Consider the following 16,517-nt stretch of genomic DNA (forward strand, 5'->3'; position numbering starts at 1 on the left):
TTTCAGGAGTCATCGGTTACAAAACTTAACAATAAAAACACCTTTGAAAAACAATGGAATAGCAAAAATTATTACGTATGGGGAGGAGGAATGGCTTTAGATCCCAGTGACTGGGGCGGAGTCCCTGGTAAGATAGTAGTTTAAAAATTTGGCGTATATTAATGTTTCTCGATAGGTACACGCAATTTTAGGTGAAAATGCGTTTCACTAACAAAAAGCACATAAAACACATTGAAATCCTGGGGCGGAGTCCCTGGTAAGATAGTAGTTTAAAAATTTGGCGTATATTAATGTTTCTCGATAGGTACACGCAATTTTAGGTGAAAATGCGTTTCACTAACAAAAAGCACATAAAACACATTGAAATCCCCATTTTTCATAGCTAATACGATGTAATGGAAAGTGCCACAGCAATGATCTAATAAATGGATAGTGAATCATAGAAAAGAATAACTGACAACAAATATAAATTATAGAAAACTAAATAGATTTCAAATCTAAACTGCAGTCGATAAATACTACCCAAATTACATCAAGCAAAGATCACATCGAATCAGAGGTATGGGTATGAAAAACAATAAATGTTTGAGGAATTTTTTTCTAGGACACTTTAAAAAGGCTGACATGCCCAAACGAACCACGTAAGACGCTTCCCGCCAGCCCTCTTCTACCGTCAACGTTCGTTTGGCGCGAAGGTTATGGGCACAGATGGAGAAAATACTTTCCATAGATACAATCAGGAATTAATAATAACGTGCACTATCAGCACGCCTTTTTAACATTTGTTCCAGTTGCCAAATTAAAATTTCCATTTAAGAGCAGCAATAAATGTATTTTTCTATTTAAGGCAAAAATTAATTTCACTGTATTTAGACAAGATTTTCAATCACGTGGTCCACTAGTGTTAATTTTTTATAAAGTAAAGTTTATACGCACAGTATATTACATAGTAAATTAACCATTCTTTTTCACTCCACTGCATGCCGGACGGATATCAGGGATAGCCATATTACCCTCACAAAAATATCCGAGAGCCGCGCGAGGAATATGGAATTTTCTTCGGAAATAAATATTACTATCGAATTCATCCGACGGACAGTAATTGTTAACCATGAGCCGCATGAACCACGCGGACATTAGAAAATCAGTATGAAATGTATGTGAAGATGATCAATGCAAACAAAACAAAGATTTTCCGGTTTCAAAGGAAAAGTTTTCGGAGAGAAAATCTAATATCAACGTAAAAACAACTAGAGCAGGTGGAAGAGTTTACCTATCTCGGAAGTGTTTTTGATCAAATTTTGCAATTGGTAGGTATATCAGAAGAAAGATTCTTTCCATGTGCAATACCATTTGGTAACTGAAATATATATTTAATCAATTCATTAATGACATTAAATTGCCTTCCTCTGAAGGGAGTTGAGTGTTGTTCGTGCAACTTCCTGGGAAGAAGCAACCTAGTTTTGAGCTTAATAGCTCAAAAGTGCACGGGCCAAGCAGTACACATGTACCTGTGTACACATATACATGAACGGGGAAACTTAATACACAACAGATGCTAGTATACCTTGTTTTAAGCATTTTTAAATTTGCTTTAGACTGTCGTAAGAATATTACAAATGAAAAACATATTAAACTTTCTTACTTTAATGCGCATGTGTATCCGCAAAGGCCATACGAAAATATGAATCAAATACCCTATGGTACAATCCAATTGAAATATTTTTTATGTGTTGTAGTCAGTTGTTCTAACCGGTGACGGCTTAACACTATCTAAATCACGTTGGTAATACGGTGCACAGAACGGTACGGATTAGTGTTCCGTAGGATAATCGCAGTAGTTCTTCCGAAGAAGCTTCTCGAAGAACCGTTTTTTTCATTTATAAACCTACGCACCAATCCTGTCATCAAATATCGAGCAGAGTGGCGTAGTGGAAGGCTCATGCTGGGCCCATAACCCAGGGGTCAGTGGATCGAAACCACGCTCTGCTAATCCATTTTCATCTTGAATACATAAAAAAACGAGCCCATGACTTTATTAGATCTCATAGATGAAGTTATTCATGTGTAATTTCCTCGCTAATGGGTTATGACAAAAGGAAGAAATGACTAGGAATGTGAGAATATGGTTAAACTATTTTAAGATTGCAAAATTGTGAGCGCCATGAATATTTCATAAGAATGTACGTGTCCATTTCATCAAGTGGGCTCATTCACGGCATTATATTCGCACACATTTATAGCTAAATATGGCTCTCCTCTCAAATGATTGATATGTTATCACTAAATATGTTTATTTTCGATGGCGAAATAGGTGGGCAAAAACCCGACATTATTAGGAACTGAATTTCAAAAATATTTTTTATTTCATAAAAGATTACATTCGGTGAATGGCGAAATCTTACATCTGGTGAATCTTCCTCATCTAAATACTGACAGTATTAATTCAAATAACGGCCTGTCGTTGTATTTTTTTAAATAAACAATACGCTATTTTCACGGATATGAGACGATATTTCAACTTCCCATCACAAGAAAAATGAATTCGCCACTCCACCTTATTAAAAGAACTGCGGGAGATGCCGCGACAGTAACTTTTAACGGAGTCGTCCGCTAATATGCATTACAATGCAACAATTTTGAGTATGAAAATCATTCGCCTTGACCGGGATGTAGGCGAATGATTTTTACACTTTGAAATATTTGCATTCTACCTAATTAATTGAGGGACCCTTAAAATGTACGCCCTCAAAAAGGGTCCAATGCCACAAAATTTGACGATACAGGGTTAAAAGATAGAGGGATAGCATATAATGCACCCATTCATTCAAGAGCAGAGTGGCGCAGTGGAAGCGTGCTGGGCCCATAACCCAGAGGTCCGTGGATCGAAACCACGCTCTGCTAGTACATTTTTTCCCTTCAATAGATATTATATACGTTTCTGGTGCTTTGTTTTCATCTACGGACGAGAATGTGTACATTTCCAGTCTACTTTAAATTACATAATATTTGATCACGCACACTTTATTCCTGTATCAATTCATTGCGGTTCCGCAACCATACACATAACCTGACCCTCAAAGTGAATAGAGCAATCTCTTGAGAATGTAGATTTTCTTTCAAATTTCCGTGGTGAAATTCGAGTAAAAATAATGGAAAATATTCCAGAACTAGTGAGAAAACATTTGCTGACCCGTCTGAATTGAAGTAGAGGTTGAAGAAAAATAAGGGTGTTCTTGTCATATGCACTGTCTCGGAGGTTTTTAGTTTCGTGGGATATTCATTGACATGGAAGAGTCACGTTGAGCTGAGGAAGCTCCAAAACCTAACGGCAAAAAGAATTCATTTAGCTTAACGATGCAGTAACATGGAAAGATATCATGCCGATCAAGTTCGAACGCCATAGGTCATTTATTTCATACGCACCCGTATATATCCTCTCAAGGCTGGGTTAAATTTCAAAATAGGAAGGCAAAAATTAGAGCAGGTGAAACAAAAAATGTAACTTGGAAGTGTCATTGACCAAAATGGTTGAATTAATTGGGACATAAGAGGAGGAATTACATATAGCAAGGAAACTTTCACAAGGAGGAACTTGATGAAAGTGACGTTTGTATTTTTAGTACCCTGCAAGCCTAGGGTGTGTACAAACCAGACTAATTTTGACCGGAATCTTTTTACCCCTACCGCGGTTATTAATATCATTCTGATCCCATAAGTTCGTGGAAAAATAACATTTTTGATGAATCTGTTCTAAACTCAATCTCTCAAATTTTATTGGTACGATCACGCCTACCGTAGTAAGATGGGGGTATTAATACAATTTCCACTTATTGCTAAAGAGACATCCTTCCAATTAATGCAAGAGATTTTATCCATGATTGAACCTTCGCTTCGCGAGTGATTCTCAGCCTAGCTCCTCTAGTATTTTGGATATGTTACTCAGTTTATCAGAACAAACGTTTTAAAATTCTAGCTCATCTATGCGGCACGCGATCCAATTCGGCAGTCAATCCTAATTCCCATATACTAGCAGCATATTACAAATGAGACCGAACTAGCAAAAAATAACATTTCTTTATGAATTTGTAAGGATGTCACGAAAAGACTAACCAAAACTTTGATATAAGGCGTAGTTTTGAACGGCGCAGAGACATAGTCGTTGAACTACGATTATAGGAGTAGTTCAGGGACCTTCGAGATGTGGTTGTGGAGAAGGATGGAAAAGGTGACATGGTCGGAAAGGAAAACAAACGAAGCAATAGGCGTGGTGAGAAAGGAGTGAGGAATTCACGGAGACACTCTAAGGATGCAGAAAAGGTAAATGCAGATCAGTATGATGGAAATGGGATGCCGAAGTCTGATTTAGTGGGAAGAACGTTAGGCTATGTAGGCAGGGGGAGAAAGAATAGAAAAAGATAGGATTGTTGAATTGAAGTAGGGTTTATTGTTTTCTGAGGTCAGGTTATGCTTTGGGCGAAGCTAAGAAATGAAAAGTGAAGCCTTAAGTTTGCTTGTTTCCATCCAAAATCTGTCTTCAACGGTAGACTACCAAATCTTCACAAATACAAACAATTAATGTTTCACCCTCACAAACTTCTTCTGTTTCAAAACATTCATCAAGTTCGCGGTGAGAAGCTTTGAACCGGGCCATACACTCAGTGAAGTCGCCAGCATTTCAACCCGAAGGAAATGCAACGTGTGGAAATTCGCCAGCAGAAAGTCTTATGAATTAATGGGTATTCGACCCCACAACTCTTAGAGGAAATCACGTTTTTGCAGTTACGCCACCACTCCATCTTAATTCAAGGCAAAATTTGGAGGGAGGTATGCATACAAAATGATTCGCGATACAGTGATAAGCAATTGGGCCATCTTTCGGGTGACTCATGAAGAGTGGTTTTCCTGCGGGATAAAAAGAAGTGCACTGCAAAGTGGGAATAATTAGTTCTTTTAGAAATTATTAGAATTATTCAACCATCCCGAAAACCTCATTGAACTAAGATGCTATATCTACGTTTCTGACTACCCAGAGGACTTCCTACTGGTAAATAATGGTTCGTTTCCGGTCAAGCCACACTAATGCACTCGAAGAACTTACTAGCATTATGTACTAAATTGCACCAAAGAGCGTGACTTAGTAAAATATTGTTGAAAGGGCCTCCCTTGGAATCCGAAGTGAATTTTGCATAATAATAAACTGAAACACCCCACTTGAATATCGTGCTTCAGCGATATTGGCCATTCAATGCATTCAATATTATCCAGTAACTGAAAAGTTTTAAAATGCTTTACCTCACATCTACATAATACCCCGCAAGCCATCGCAAGGGCGTGTGGCGGGGGGTGTTAAGTCACCACCCGTAAACTAGAATAACACCACATGCAAAACCAAAATATGCTACCTCTACACAAATATTTGTTTGTTCATACACTTGAAAACCCATAATTAAACGAAAGAAAGTACTTGCATGTAAAAATATTTAATAACAGGATACGTACATTCAAATCATGCAGTAGAACTATTAAAAAGACGGGTAAATTGAACTAAAAAGAATAACATGCAGGAAGAAACAAGCAAGATATCAACAGATATATACACAACCAATTCTAATTATCTCCTACGCGATTGCTGTCATGTCTATTATGATCTCTAATTTTTCGAGGATAAACGACATTTTAAATCTATCCGTGCTACCAACGATAGCTACCACGATACCAACGTGCACCAACGACAAATCTCCCTGATTTTACGTTGGTGATCTCATCTACTATAGTAAGTGGGGGCCTTTAATATGTCCTTACATCCTCAGATAAGTAGATACTGCCTCAAATTTAGGAAGTACATTTAACCTGTATTTAAGCCTACGGTCAACTAGCGGCTCCCATCCTAATTCTTTTAATAGTGTCGTGACATTGTTTCCTTGTTCATAACAACTTTTCACAAACCTAGCCGCTCTTCGTTACACTCGAACTTGTTCCAAAATTAAGCCTACTTCGCGAGGATCCCATACACTTGCAGCATACCCAAGGTGGGGCTTAACTAACGCGATGGGGCTGTTTCCACTTCCCTTTCTGTCGGTGCCACCTATCAAACATTTCCTTTCATTCCCGATTGTAATCATCGCACTATATTAACAAGGAGGCTGTATGATATTTAAAACAGAAAAAATATCATTAAAAAGGAAGAACATGGTATGTTACTTTAAACACATACTTCAAAAATTTCATTACAATAATTATTGATCACAAAATTTAATTTAGTGAATTATTTTCAGACTACCCGAGTTATTACTTCTGAAAACACCCGCGCAGTCTTGAAACGATTGGACCCGTTGCCATGCAGAATATTTTCCACAAAATATCATAGTGCCTTATAATACCCTTACATAACAAAATATGTTATTGCCCTAGCTTTGAAATTGCGGGCTCATTTTTTTACAAACCCGAAGGGAGACGTCCAAAAAAGCATTAAAAGGAATAAATTGCTAAAACGTAATTAATATCCCTTATGTTTTCCATTTCACACCAAATAGCTAAATCGACAAAAGTAGAGTTCCCATATTAAGTAAACATACAGCAAAATCTAATGACCCTGTTCATTACCTCATCTTGCCTTGAGTCAAGGTCCAGGGAAATTGAAAAGGAAGGGGGGTGTGGCAAGAAAGGGAATAGCCACTACGGCATGCCTGCCTCGCTGATTAGGACGCCACCCAGGCTTCAGCAGCGGTGGTCGATTAAAGAATTATCTTAATTATTTGTAGCATAATATAAATTTCGTTAACTGGAGGTTTAAATCACTGACTGAAATTCCACTGAGAAATGGAAACTTTTGAGCACACGATTAAACGTTGCATCGCCATATTCCTGAAACACTAGTGTAACCGTTCAAGGGTTTAGAACACTAAGTTATTCTAACATAAAAGCATGTAGTTTTGAAAGGAGCACAGCATAAAGAAGAAATAATCAATTCATAATTTGTCTAACAAAATAATGTTCATGATCAATTGAAACATTGAATCGTGGATTTAAAGTAAAAAGACTCCGAAAAAGCCGATTTAAGGCACCTGGATAGTATTTAACCTCCGCTATTCAGTATCGATAATATAGCAAATAATTACAATATACTTTAAGTACACATAAAACTTGATTTAACCAAATTATAATGTTTATCGATTCATACAATTCAATAATTTCACTTACAATTAGGTGTCTGGATGCTCAAAGTTTTCCGACCAAGGAAAATACTGTGGCTGGAAAGATTCAATGTGCTTCTCAACATTTTTCAGCATTTTTACGCACTCACTCGTACTTCTAATACAATTTTAAACAATAGGCAATATTATTCAGCAGATAAATATGTCTAACATGAGTTCGATGGTTTCAGGCGCTACACTGTGAAAATTCACGTTCATTGAATGAGTAAACTTTGTATTTTTCCACAAAAACTTTATTGCACCATTAACAGTTTCAACGCATAGGCGATATCACCTATGCATCGAAACCGGTAGTAGTGCAATAAAGTTTTTGTGGAAAAATACAAAGATTACTTATTCAGTGATGTCTAACACTACTCCTGCAACGATTAAGTTTTAAACCGCCATGTAATAAAACAAAGGCTAACTGAAAACCCGCAATGTCTAATAGAGTTGAGTAATAATTATCGATATTCTACAAGTTAAGATAAGTATTATATAGGCACAAGCTACTAAACGGTATAGCGGTACTATACTACTTTCATATCTTTAATAACAAAAATAAACCCAGTATTTCCCAAATATTTGAACGCGCGGTATAATCCGCAACCACGCTTTCAAGTGTTTCTCCCATGATCCCCAATACGTAAACAAAAATGAAGTTTGTTTTGAAACGCTCATCAGATACCAAAAACGGTGATATGAATTAATAGGGTTTATCCCGGTAGATTTTGTAAGGTTTTTGTGGCATCGTGTCTTCTCAATAATGCTCGGAGTTTCAGAAGAAATATCCACATGTCATAAATTGTCTGGAGGAGACTACCAAGTTTCAGTTACAGTAAATGCAAACCAATAACTCGGGACAGGAAAATTACCCTAAGTTTTCGGAACCACTAATCCCAAAGAAACGCTCTTATATTAAGGTGGTTATTTTATATGCGTCTGTTACCTTTTTCCAGGGCCAGTATGTGTTTTGTTTGTTTCTCATTTCAATTCTCACAGATTGTTCGCAAAGGTCGCGTACGAATTACAGGTGCTTCACGTCGATGACAGTATAATCAGAATGGCTTCGAGAAAACTTATATTTCAGCAAAGTGAAGAAGAAAAATTAGAACATGATATTGGCAATTATGGATCAAAGCCACCCCCATGGGGGGGTGTCGTCGAGAATTTGAATTTACGGCATAAACAGTCAGCGTGGGTGAGTAACGGTTTAGCAAGGCACGTTCGTTTCGTTATAATCACTCCTGTTTTATGTGGCACTGAAATTGATTCAACAGTTAACATTATTGGTGTAATTCATAGTCTCTGTAGGTTTCTCTGATCATGGAATGTGCCTTCGGCGAGCTAAGATTACTCTATTCAGCATTTTTTGTTTTTATCATCAACTCATAAAGAATTTAAGAAAATATTGAAACTTCGAGTAACCTGTGCAACTTGAATGCAGTGATTTTGGTATGGTAGGCCATAATCAACTTTAAAATCATGACAGTACAGGTGAAAGTTGTTTGCTAATATTCTTTCGCCTTAGTTCAAGAGCTAATTTCAAAACATCTCTGCCAAAAATTCGGGCTAGTAACTAATTTAAAGATAATATGTCTCTATTATAGAATTTATCACATTCAGGTAACCAAGTTACAGGAATGAGCCACCGATCACTAGCATTCATGACCTTAAGTCGTAGAATTATATATGTAGAACCATGTGGATTAATCCCATAATATTTTACATGCATTGATTGCATGCACTGTCTTCACAGGGCGAAGAAGATATTTCAGATCTTCCTACCCCAAGAAGCAGAGAAAGATTTGCATATGATAATGCTGGTTATGTTGCCTCAGAATCTACTAAAGATGATGGTGGTAGTATTATTAAACAAAAAAAGAAAAAAAGGACTGTGAAAAAGAAGGGGAGAATATCTGAAAGTTGCAGTGATGTGGTGGCGAAAAGTGAGCCAGATTATTTGGTTTCGAGAGAAATTGGCTCTGAAACAGTATTCTCATCACGGAAGAGTCGTAGTCAGGAGGACAGGCAAATTCATCGTGAAGAACTTCAAAGGAGACCAGAACGCTTTGTAACTTGCTTATTTATAAGTATATTGAGTCATTTACATTTTCACCCATCCCATCACTGCTACCTTATCTTGGCACAATTATGTAATACAATGCACTGTTAGCCACGAATTCCACAAAACTAGCTGAACGATATATAAATCTCAATTAAGCTTGTATATCAGAGAGTTCTGTTTTGGTTTGTCTTTTAAAATTGATCCTTGTCCAAGAACATTTACTAATAACTATGGTTTCATTGCACACTGCACCATGTTTTAGGTAGACATACAAGGCACTAAAAAACTATGTGGACAGTAGAGATTTTGAATTCTAATTTACATCACAGTAACAATTTTTCTAAAATTTGTTAAGTACCTCTTATGATGTTCGATGAAGCTTGTATTCATAACTTTTACAAGGAAACAACAACAGTGAATGTTATGGAAACCATAAAAAAGGGCTATGAAGAATCTGAAGATGAGAGTGCCTCAATGACAGTACGAACAATGATGTCCACACCAACCACTCAGAGGCAATCAGTGTCATGGACACCCTCACCGATTCCAAGAAAGGGTAGCAGCAAGCTACCTCCTTTGCCTGCATTTCCTGAAGAATCCACTCAAAAGAGTGCATTGTGGTTAAATACAATGGAAGTAAGATCATTTTACATACATATCTATGTATCTATTAATTATGCTTTGCACTTCTAAAGGATTTCATTAAATTTTAATTCTAAATAGGCACTCTTGAAAAATGTAGCAAATGGAAATTATAGGGCAAGACAAATAATATATGTCCAGTTGATACTGATTCGTTAACACTACTATACTATTAGGTATATAATCGAAATCAATCATAGAAATCATTTATTTAAACCAATGGAAAGTATATTGTTGCCTTCGCATCAAGAAAAACCATAATAAATTTATGTATTAAAATTCTTCACTTGATCCTAATGTAACAACAGCTCTCCCATTCCTATGTGGTTAACACAGAGAACCTTTTTGTCAAGTACCAATTATTGATTGCAAAAAGAGGTTGGAGTAATATCACGTTAATATCCTAATCATCCAAAATTTCCAGGCAATGAAATACAAACAAGGAATGGGGAAAATCATGAGAAAAGTTTTGGTAATTGATTTAGAATTAAAGTTGCAATTCATTTAATATGCAATCACATTACAATTCATTGGTAATTAGAGATGACAGCTTCTGCAGCCTGCATAACTATGTTTATACTTTCTGAGCATTTCACATGAAAAGTGTAAATGCCAATCTGCCAAGTAAAGGTCAATAGATCTAACCACAATAATCAACCTGAAGGTTGTTTTCATAGGTAAGAATAGGGCTCTTCTAGTACTAACCCAATCGACATGTGAAATTCACACGATAGGGCGGTAAAATCCTTTTCCTGTAATTTTTCAGGAAGATCTGGTACCCAAATCACAGGAGATACTGATGGTTTCCAGGTTTGTCCCCTGGAACCAAACCAGGCCCCCTGGCCAGTAGCCCATTATTCTGTTCACTGGCACACTACACTATGGCATCCACTCAATAGAACAAGGTCCTTTAATGTACATTAAGTCAAGTTCTTAGAACTTATTAATTAAATAGTAATCATTTTAATAATCAACTTCATTCAATACAGCAAGAAATATTTCACTCTCTTCATGCAAAGCAATGAATGGTGTCTGGCTATACATTTCTGCACTGAAGATCATGTACAGTCGTGACCAAGCATACGTTAAAGACAACCCTAATATAGTTCTAGACTGGGGGATATTATATTATCTATTGTTTTCCACCTACTTCCACTGATCTTTTGTTGATCCGTTTTGGACTCTTGCCACAATAGCTCATTAATTCATGATTTGCTCTATATTGGTATATTTATACTCATTACAAAAACAATTTACCTGTGGGTTATCGTTGATTTGAATAAGTTCATAGAAAGCAAAGAGAAATCCAAACTGGAAATGACAGCTGTTCAAACACTTAGCAGTGAAATTAGGCTTGCTATCATACAGATGTGTTCAATTATCAGGCTGAGATAGCTTAAATGAGTGTGCCAATGAATGCTTTCAACAACCTAGGATAAAATGTTCTTTGATTGGAGGTGTATAAAAAGTGGTCTTTTAAAAATTGTTTTATCCAACATTTGAGTATGTAAGTAAACACACTATCCAATTAAAAGTAGCTGTAATCTAGAGTATGAGGGCAAAACTATTAGCAATAACCCTAACCAGATTATTTCAATGTCAACTTTCTCCCAGATTTGTAAATGTAATCAGGGTTTAATCTTCCAAATAGATAACTGATTTCCAATATTGCATATAAAATTCGCTGAAGGTCAATAGTAAATGCCATCAGTCCATCCTCACATCAATAAAGAAATTCTAGCAACTTATACACAGGCAACATCAACAGACTAAATGTACATTGATAAAATATATTAAATTATAAGATATGTAATACCATTTGCATGGACATACACATATATGAAAAGGCAAAATGTTTGTATTTCTATTTATTATATCATTATTGCTTGTTGATGGAGCATCTAATAATACAGAAAACTTATCAAAAGATATGCCATACATAGGAAATTCTGCAAAGTAACTTGCTTTGTCTAGAAAAATATCTATCAAACAAATGATAAAATGGTCAGATCAAGTTGGGGAAAAGAAAGGATCGGTCCCCTTTCAGACAAAGCAAAAATATAACTTCGATGCCAGAAAATTATAAATGTCCAATCCTTTGCTCATTTGTTGAAATAATTTAAACAAAACTAGTAGAAATTCACCCCAATGTAAAATTTTCTTAACACCGGTTTACTAATAATGTAAAATGTACAAATCTTGGAAATTGGGTTTTCATTTGAAAAACATGTCTCAAAGATCTTAGCCTAGTGGACTGTTATTTCATCCAGTTAAATCCATAGAGAATATGAAAGAAATGGTATGAAATCACAAAAACCTCAGTATTAAATACATTCTGTCAACAATCCATCATAAGAATTCAAAATTAAGAATCTTTTGCAAGATTCCAAACGCTACACTTATGTTACCTTGATATAGTCATGCCAAAGAGATTAACTTCATTTTACCTAGTATGAAAAAATACATTGCGATGCGTAAATGATGGAGATGTCCGCATATCATTATCAAGCATTCTTTTTCCATTTAGAGAGGAGGTCAGTCAAACACGGTTGTGCTTGCTGTTCAGCGAGGGCCTGTAAAGAAAAAGAAGAGGAAAAAGAAGCTCAGTGTGAATATCGAGGCCCCTCAACTCGTAAGTACCAAGATAAAAATACTCAAGCCATATCAAGCAAACGAAAATGATGCACAGGCACATTACAAAAACATTACTCGCTGAAAAGTATGATAGGCTTCCACACCAAATACGGCTATAATTAATGATCGAAATAAAATTAATAATATAATAAACGATGTTTAACCAATCGGTAGACCTCACTTTCGCCTCATTCTATACTAGTTCGCTGTTTCACGACACTTATAATTAAATTAACTTTCCCGGCAGTTACCAGGTAACACGAAATTACTTCTTCGAAGACAAAGCTTTTGTTTCTTGAGGCTGATCATCGAGCAAGTCCCGAACATTTGGTGTTATTTATATATATCTTTAAGAGTGATACCCCTGCTCCTGCACGAAGAGCGTGCCACGAAAGAGTAATGAGAATACAGGACTGGCGTTAATTATAAACGCGCAGTCAGCTTCTGGCCTTTTCCTATCATTATTACTTCGGAAAAAGTATTAATTTTTTATAAGCAACTTCGAAGGAATTTCATCTATCAAGAACAAAATTTGATAGAATTAATATTCATCCTCAAAACTGCCTACTCCTTGCTAAGCATTTAGTGGTGTATCGCTCGTAACGCACCTAACCTGTTTTAATATTCATCAACTGAAGTTCAAGATATGCTTCTTTTACTATACTATCTGTAATGTGTACAAATGTTCACCGAGGGGATTATCACTGTTTTGTATCGAAATATATATTTTATGATCGATGTCATTGCCCACATCATCGATTATCGATTACATGAATGGGATATGAATAAATTGAAGGAATACGCGCGGATATGAAGTTGGAGAAGCACTGATGGAGTTTCGTCTGAAATTACAATAGTTACTCGAGGGATTTTATTCCATTTATAGCTAGACAGTAGTCACAATTATTCGGTAAGATTATTGGAAATCTATACGACAAAATGTTTGCGGAAGAAAACAGTTTCATTCTACCTTAATGATTTCCAGCAGGATGGAAATGATACAATGGGAGATGCATTCGAGTTGTCCCTCTTGAAACCGGGCATCACTGGGAGGAAGAAGAGGAAAGGACTGTCTGAGCAGAGGGAGTCTTTCGTGAGTAACTAATTTAATTAAAATTATTTCTCTTTATATAAACATTCTGTGCAACCAGGTCCTCTCATTGATCTGAGACAAGAAATTAAACGGGAAAATGTTGAGCCTCATTGTCCTCGCTAATATACAGTCATCAGCGTAATTAGGGTATTTCTAGGGTTGATAACAGAGAGCGTTCTGGCGCCCTGAACGCTTATTGTAGAAGTGTGTTTTTCTCCGGTCTTTGTGTTTATTTTTTTCTCCGTTACGCGTTCAATGCTGCGCGAAACATCCGAAATTGTTGTCAGTAAGAGTATGCCGGGCCTCAGGAAAAATAAAGACCTAGAGCAGTAAGTCGCCAAAGCAGCGATTCCGAAACTCGTTTTATGACAGTCCTCCACCCTTGTTCTATTTCTCGAATCCCCAATTTTATATGATTTCCATGAGTATTCGTATCTTAAGGGGTTTCTGCATTGTTTCTAATTTTGAATATGGTAGGAGATTATGATATTTACAATGACAAAACAATGCAACAATTTCAGAGTGTAAAAATCATTCGCCTTGACCAGGATCCTGGTCGAGGCGAATGATTTTTACACTCTGAAATTGTTGCATTGAAATGCACATTAGCGGATGACTCCGTTAAAAGTTCCTGTTGTGGCCTCTACTTTTTACTCACATTCTGAAAGTTTTGATTTTCTTCCTCAAACGAGAAAACTTTACGTAGAACACCTCGCTTCTGATAGACAGCTAGTTTGACCACTTGGTTACCCTGGTTGAATGAAAGCTCCGAACAGTTTTGCCCATCAAAGATCCGGTATACTCTGAAGTCTGACCCTCGAAAGGGTGTTGGGGATGGATCAGGATATAATTCAATTCCTAAGAGCTTGTATGATTTTTGAAATCTATGCACATCATATGGAAAACGACCTGAAAATGGATATATTTGAATGTATAATAATACTTTCTAACAGGTGAATATGTCAGGAATACTTTCTTAGAGGAATATAAGGCTTGAACTCAGTATCCAAGATACGAGTGAAAGTAATTATGTGTGGCTGGCAGACCAAAAGGGTTGGAAATGACCGATGAGGCAAAATACTTAGGGCAAGGAGATTTCTTAATTACTGAGTGCTCGAAACTCATGTTGGGTACACCGTGCCTCATTCAGCCAGCAGGGTTCCTCCCTTCGTCCAGCATCGGTCTCATTGCCTTTCCATCTCTGATTTTTGGATGAGTTTCATGGTTTTAGTTTGTAAAGAAGGAACTACGTTGTGAAGAATGATTGGAAGTTTTTTCTTACCGATTCTTAAAGGAACAGAAGCGCGTTAATATGAAAAAATCCAATTGTGGAAGAAAACTTAATTTGAACACCAGGCTAAGTTAATACCTAGCCCATCAATAGAACTTCATCAAGTCTGGTCACTCGACACCTTGTATGTCCTAAATAGAATTTTAATTGAAAATATTATACGTAAATATCGGTGTTTTAGTGCATATGTACATCTTAATCATTCAAGTTGGGCATAAATATATGATCTCAAGAACTGCAGTATCTGCACCTACCTCATCTCTTCTGTGAGATGTTTTCGTCCTAAAGACGTTGCTCTTCAATTTATCTTTTTGTCTATTTAGTTTCCGAATAATATTATGTGTTAGGATTCAGGGATTACCTCGGAAATGGAGGGCATTGTGTTCCAGAGTTCCTGACGCTGATGTTACTTGCAGCTGATTCACTTCCTGCTTTATTTATTTGCGGAGTGTGAGCAAGTTTTAAGCATAAAGAACAACGTAATGGCATTGTAGTAGGCGTCTCTTTCGGCATCTCAGGTAGCCAACTTTATGGTCCCCATTTAGATATATTTGATTTGAATCATTACGCGAATGAATGGATTTCGAAAGTTTTTCTTCATTTGTCTCCTGCTCTTGAATAAACTTCTCAAAAGCAAAAAAAGCCGACCCTCAACAAATTCGTACTATTTATTCATCGCATTATTATGTATATATATATATATATATATATATATATAATTTATGAATCGTATTTTATTTAAATATTAGAACATTTTTCTAAATGAGGCTGTAGAAAATATTCAAAAATAAAGAATAATGCTACAATTTTTGTGGGGATCACAACGACGCTCTTGCTCGAAAGCTGCCGGGTTAAAGTCAAGCCAACTTCTCGCTCCCAACCCATAATGTTTGCGTGGGGTCCAGGCTTTTGAGCTAATTCCTGTAAATATGAAGATGAGAGCGCTTTTACAAAATTCGCGCGAGTTCCTGAGGTGAATTCGAATTCGTTACGTATTCGGACTTATCACGCGGCTTCCAGCGGACGAAGTCGCAGGTTCCCCTCCCTCATTTTTTTCCTACCCATGCTCTCCCGTGTGGATCAAAGGTCGTCGCTATCGGACAGCTGTGAATATGCGTAATGGCAGTCAGCGACGTTGAGAGGTCGGGGGAGGGGTCGGCAGATGGGAGGGGTACGCGTATAGGGGTGCAAGGAGAGCGGTGGGGGAGGGCGAAGTGGGGGTCCGCGGGGAGCAGGTGAGGGGATACGGGGAATATAAGTTGCACACTACGCACGTGGGTACCCCCCTCCAACCCCCCGGGGGTCTCCCCTCACCTCCCCCCCCAACGACGACGTCCCCATCCCATCGACCAACCGCCCCACCGCCACACTGTCCCCTCTCAAGGAGGGTGGAGGAGGAGGAGGCGAAGGTGGTGCAGGCGCCTCCTGCTCGGGACTCCGTGAAGGAGGCCACACTCCCTTGGCGCGCTCGCCTGTCGCTTGTGCCGCGGCGGATGGCTCTCGATCATCGGTTGGCTACCGCCGTTTGAGGAGGCAGATGCTTTCTTCTCCCGCCGTCTTCCACCAGAAGGGGGTGGTGCGCGGGGGTCCGTT

General features: G+C 37.4%; 1 long non-coding RNA gene and 1 other non-coding gene across 2 annotated transcripts; both read left to right on the forward strand.

Moving 5' to 3' along the window:
• Positions 1-2,832: 2,832 nt before the first annotated feature.
• Positions 2,833-2,904, forward strand: TRNAM-CAU (transfer RNA methionine (anticodon CAU)). Its single transcript has one exon. It is a non-coding gene; the product is annotated as a tRNA-Met (tRNA).
• A 5,185-nt stretch (positions 2,905-8,089) lies between these two features.
• On the forward strand, positions 8,090-9,394 carry LOC139696772 (uncharacterized). The gene is made up of 3 exons (XR_011702657.1): positions 8,090-8,119; positions 8,199-8,397; positions 8,956-9,394. It is a non-coding gene; the product is annotated as an uncharacterized lncRNA (long non-coding RNA).
• The last annotated feature ends 7,123 nt before the right edge of the window (positions 9,395-16,517 follow it).

The sequence above is a fragment of the Hetaerina americana genome, unplaced genomic scaffold (assembly GCF_022747635.1).
Source record: "Hetaerina americana unplaced genomic scaffold, ioHetAmer1.1.p SCAF_7, whole genome shotgun sequence".
Classification (NCBI taxonomy): domain Eukaryota; kingdom Metazoa; phylum Arthropoda; class Insecta; order Odonata; family Calopterygidae; genus Hetaerina; species Hetaerina americana.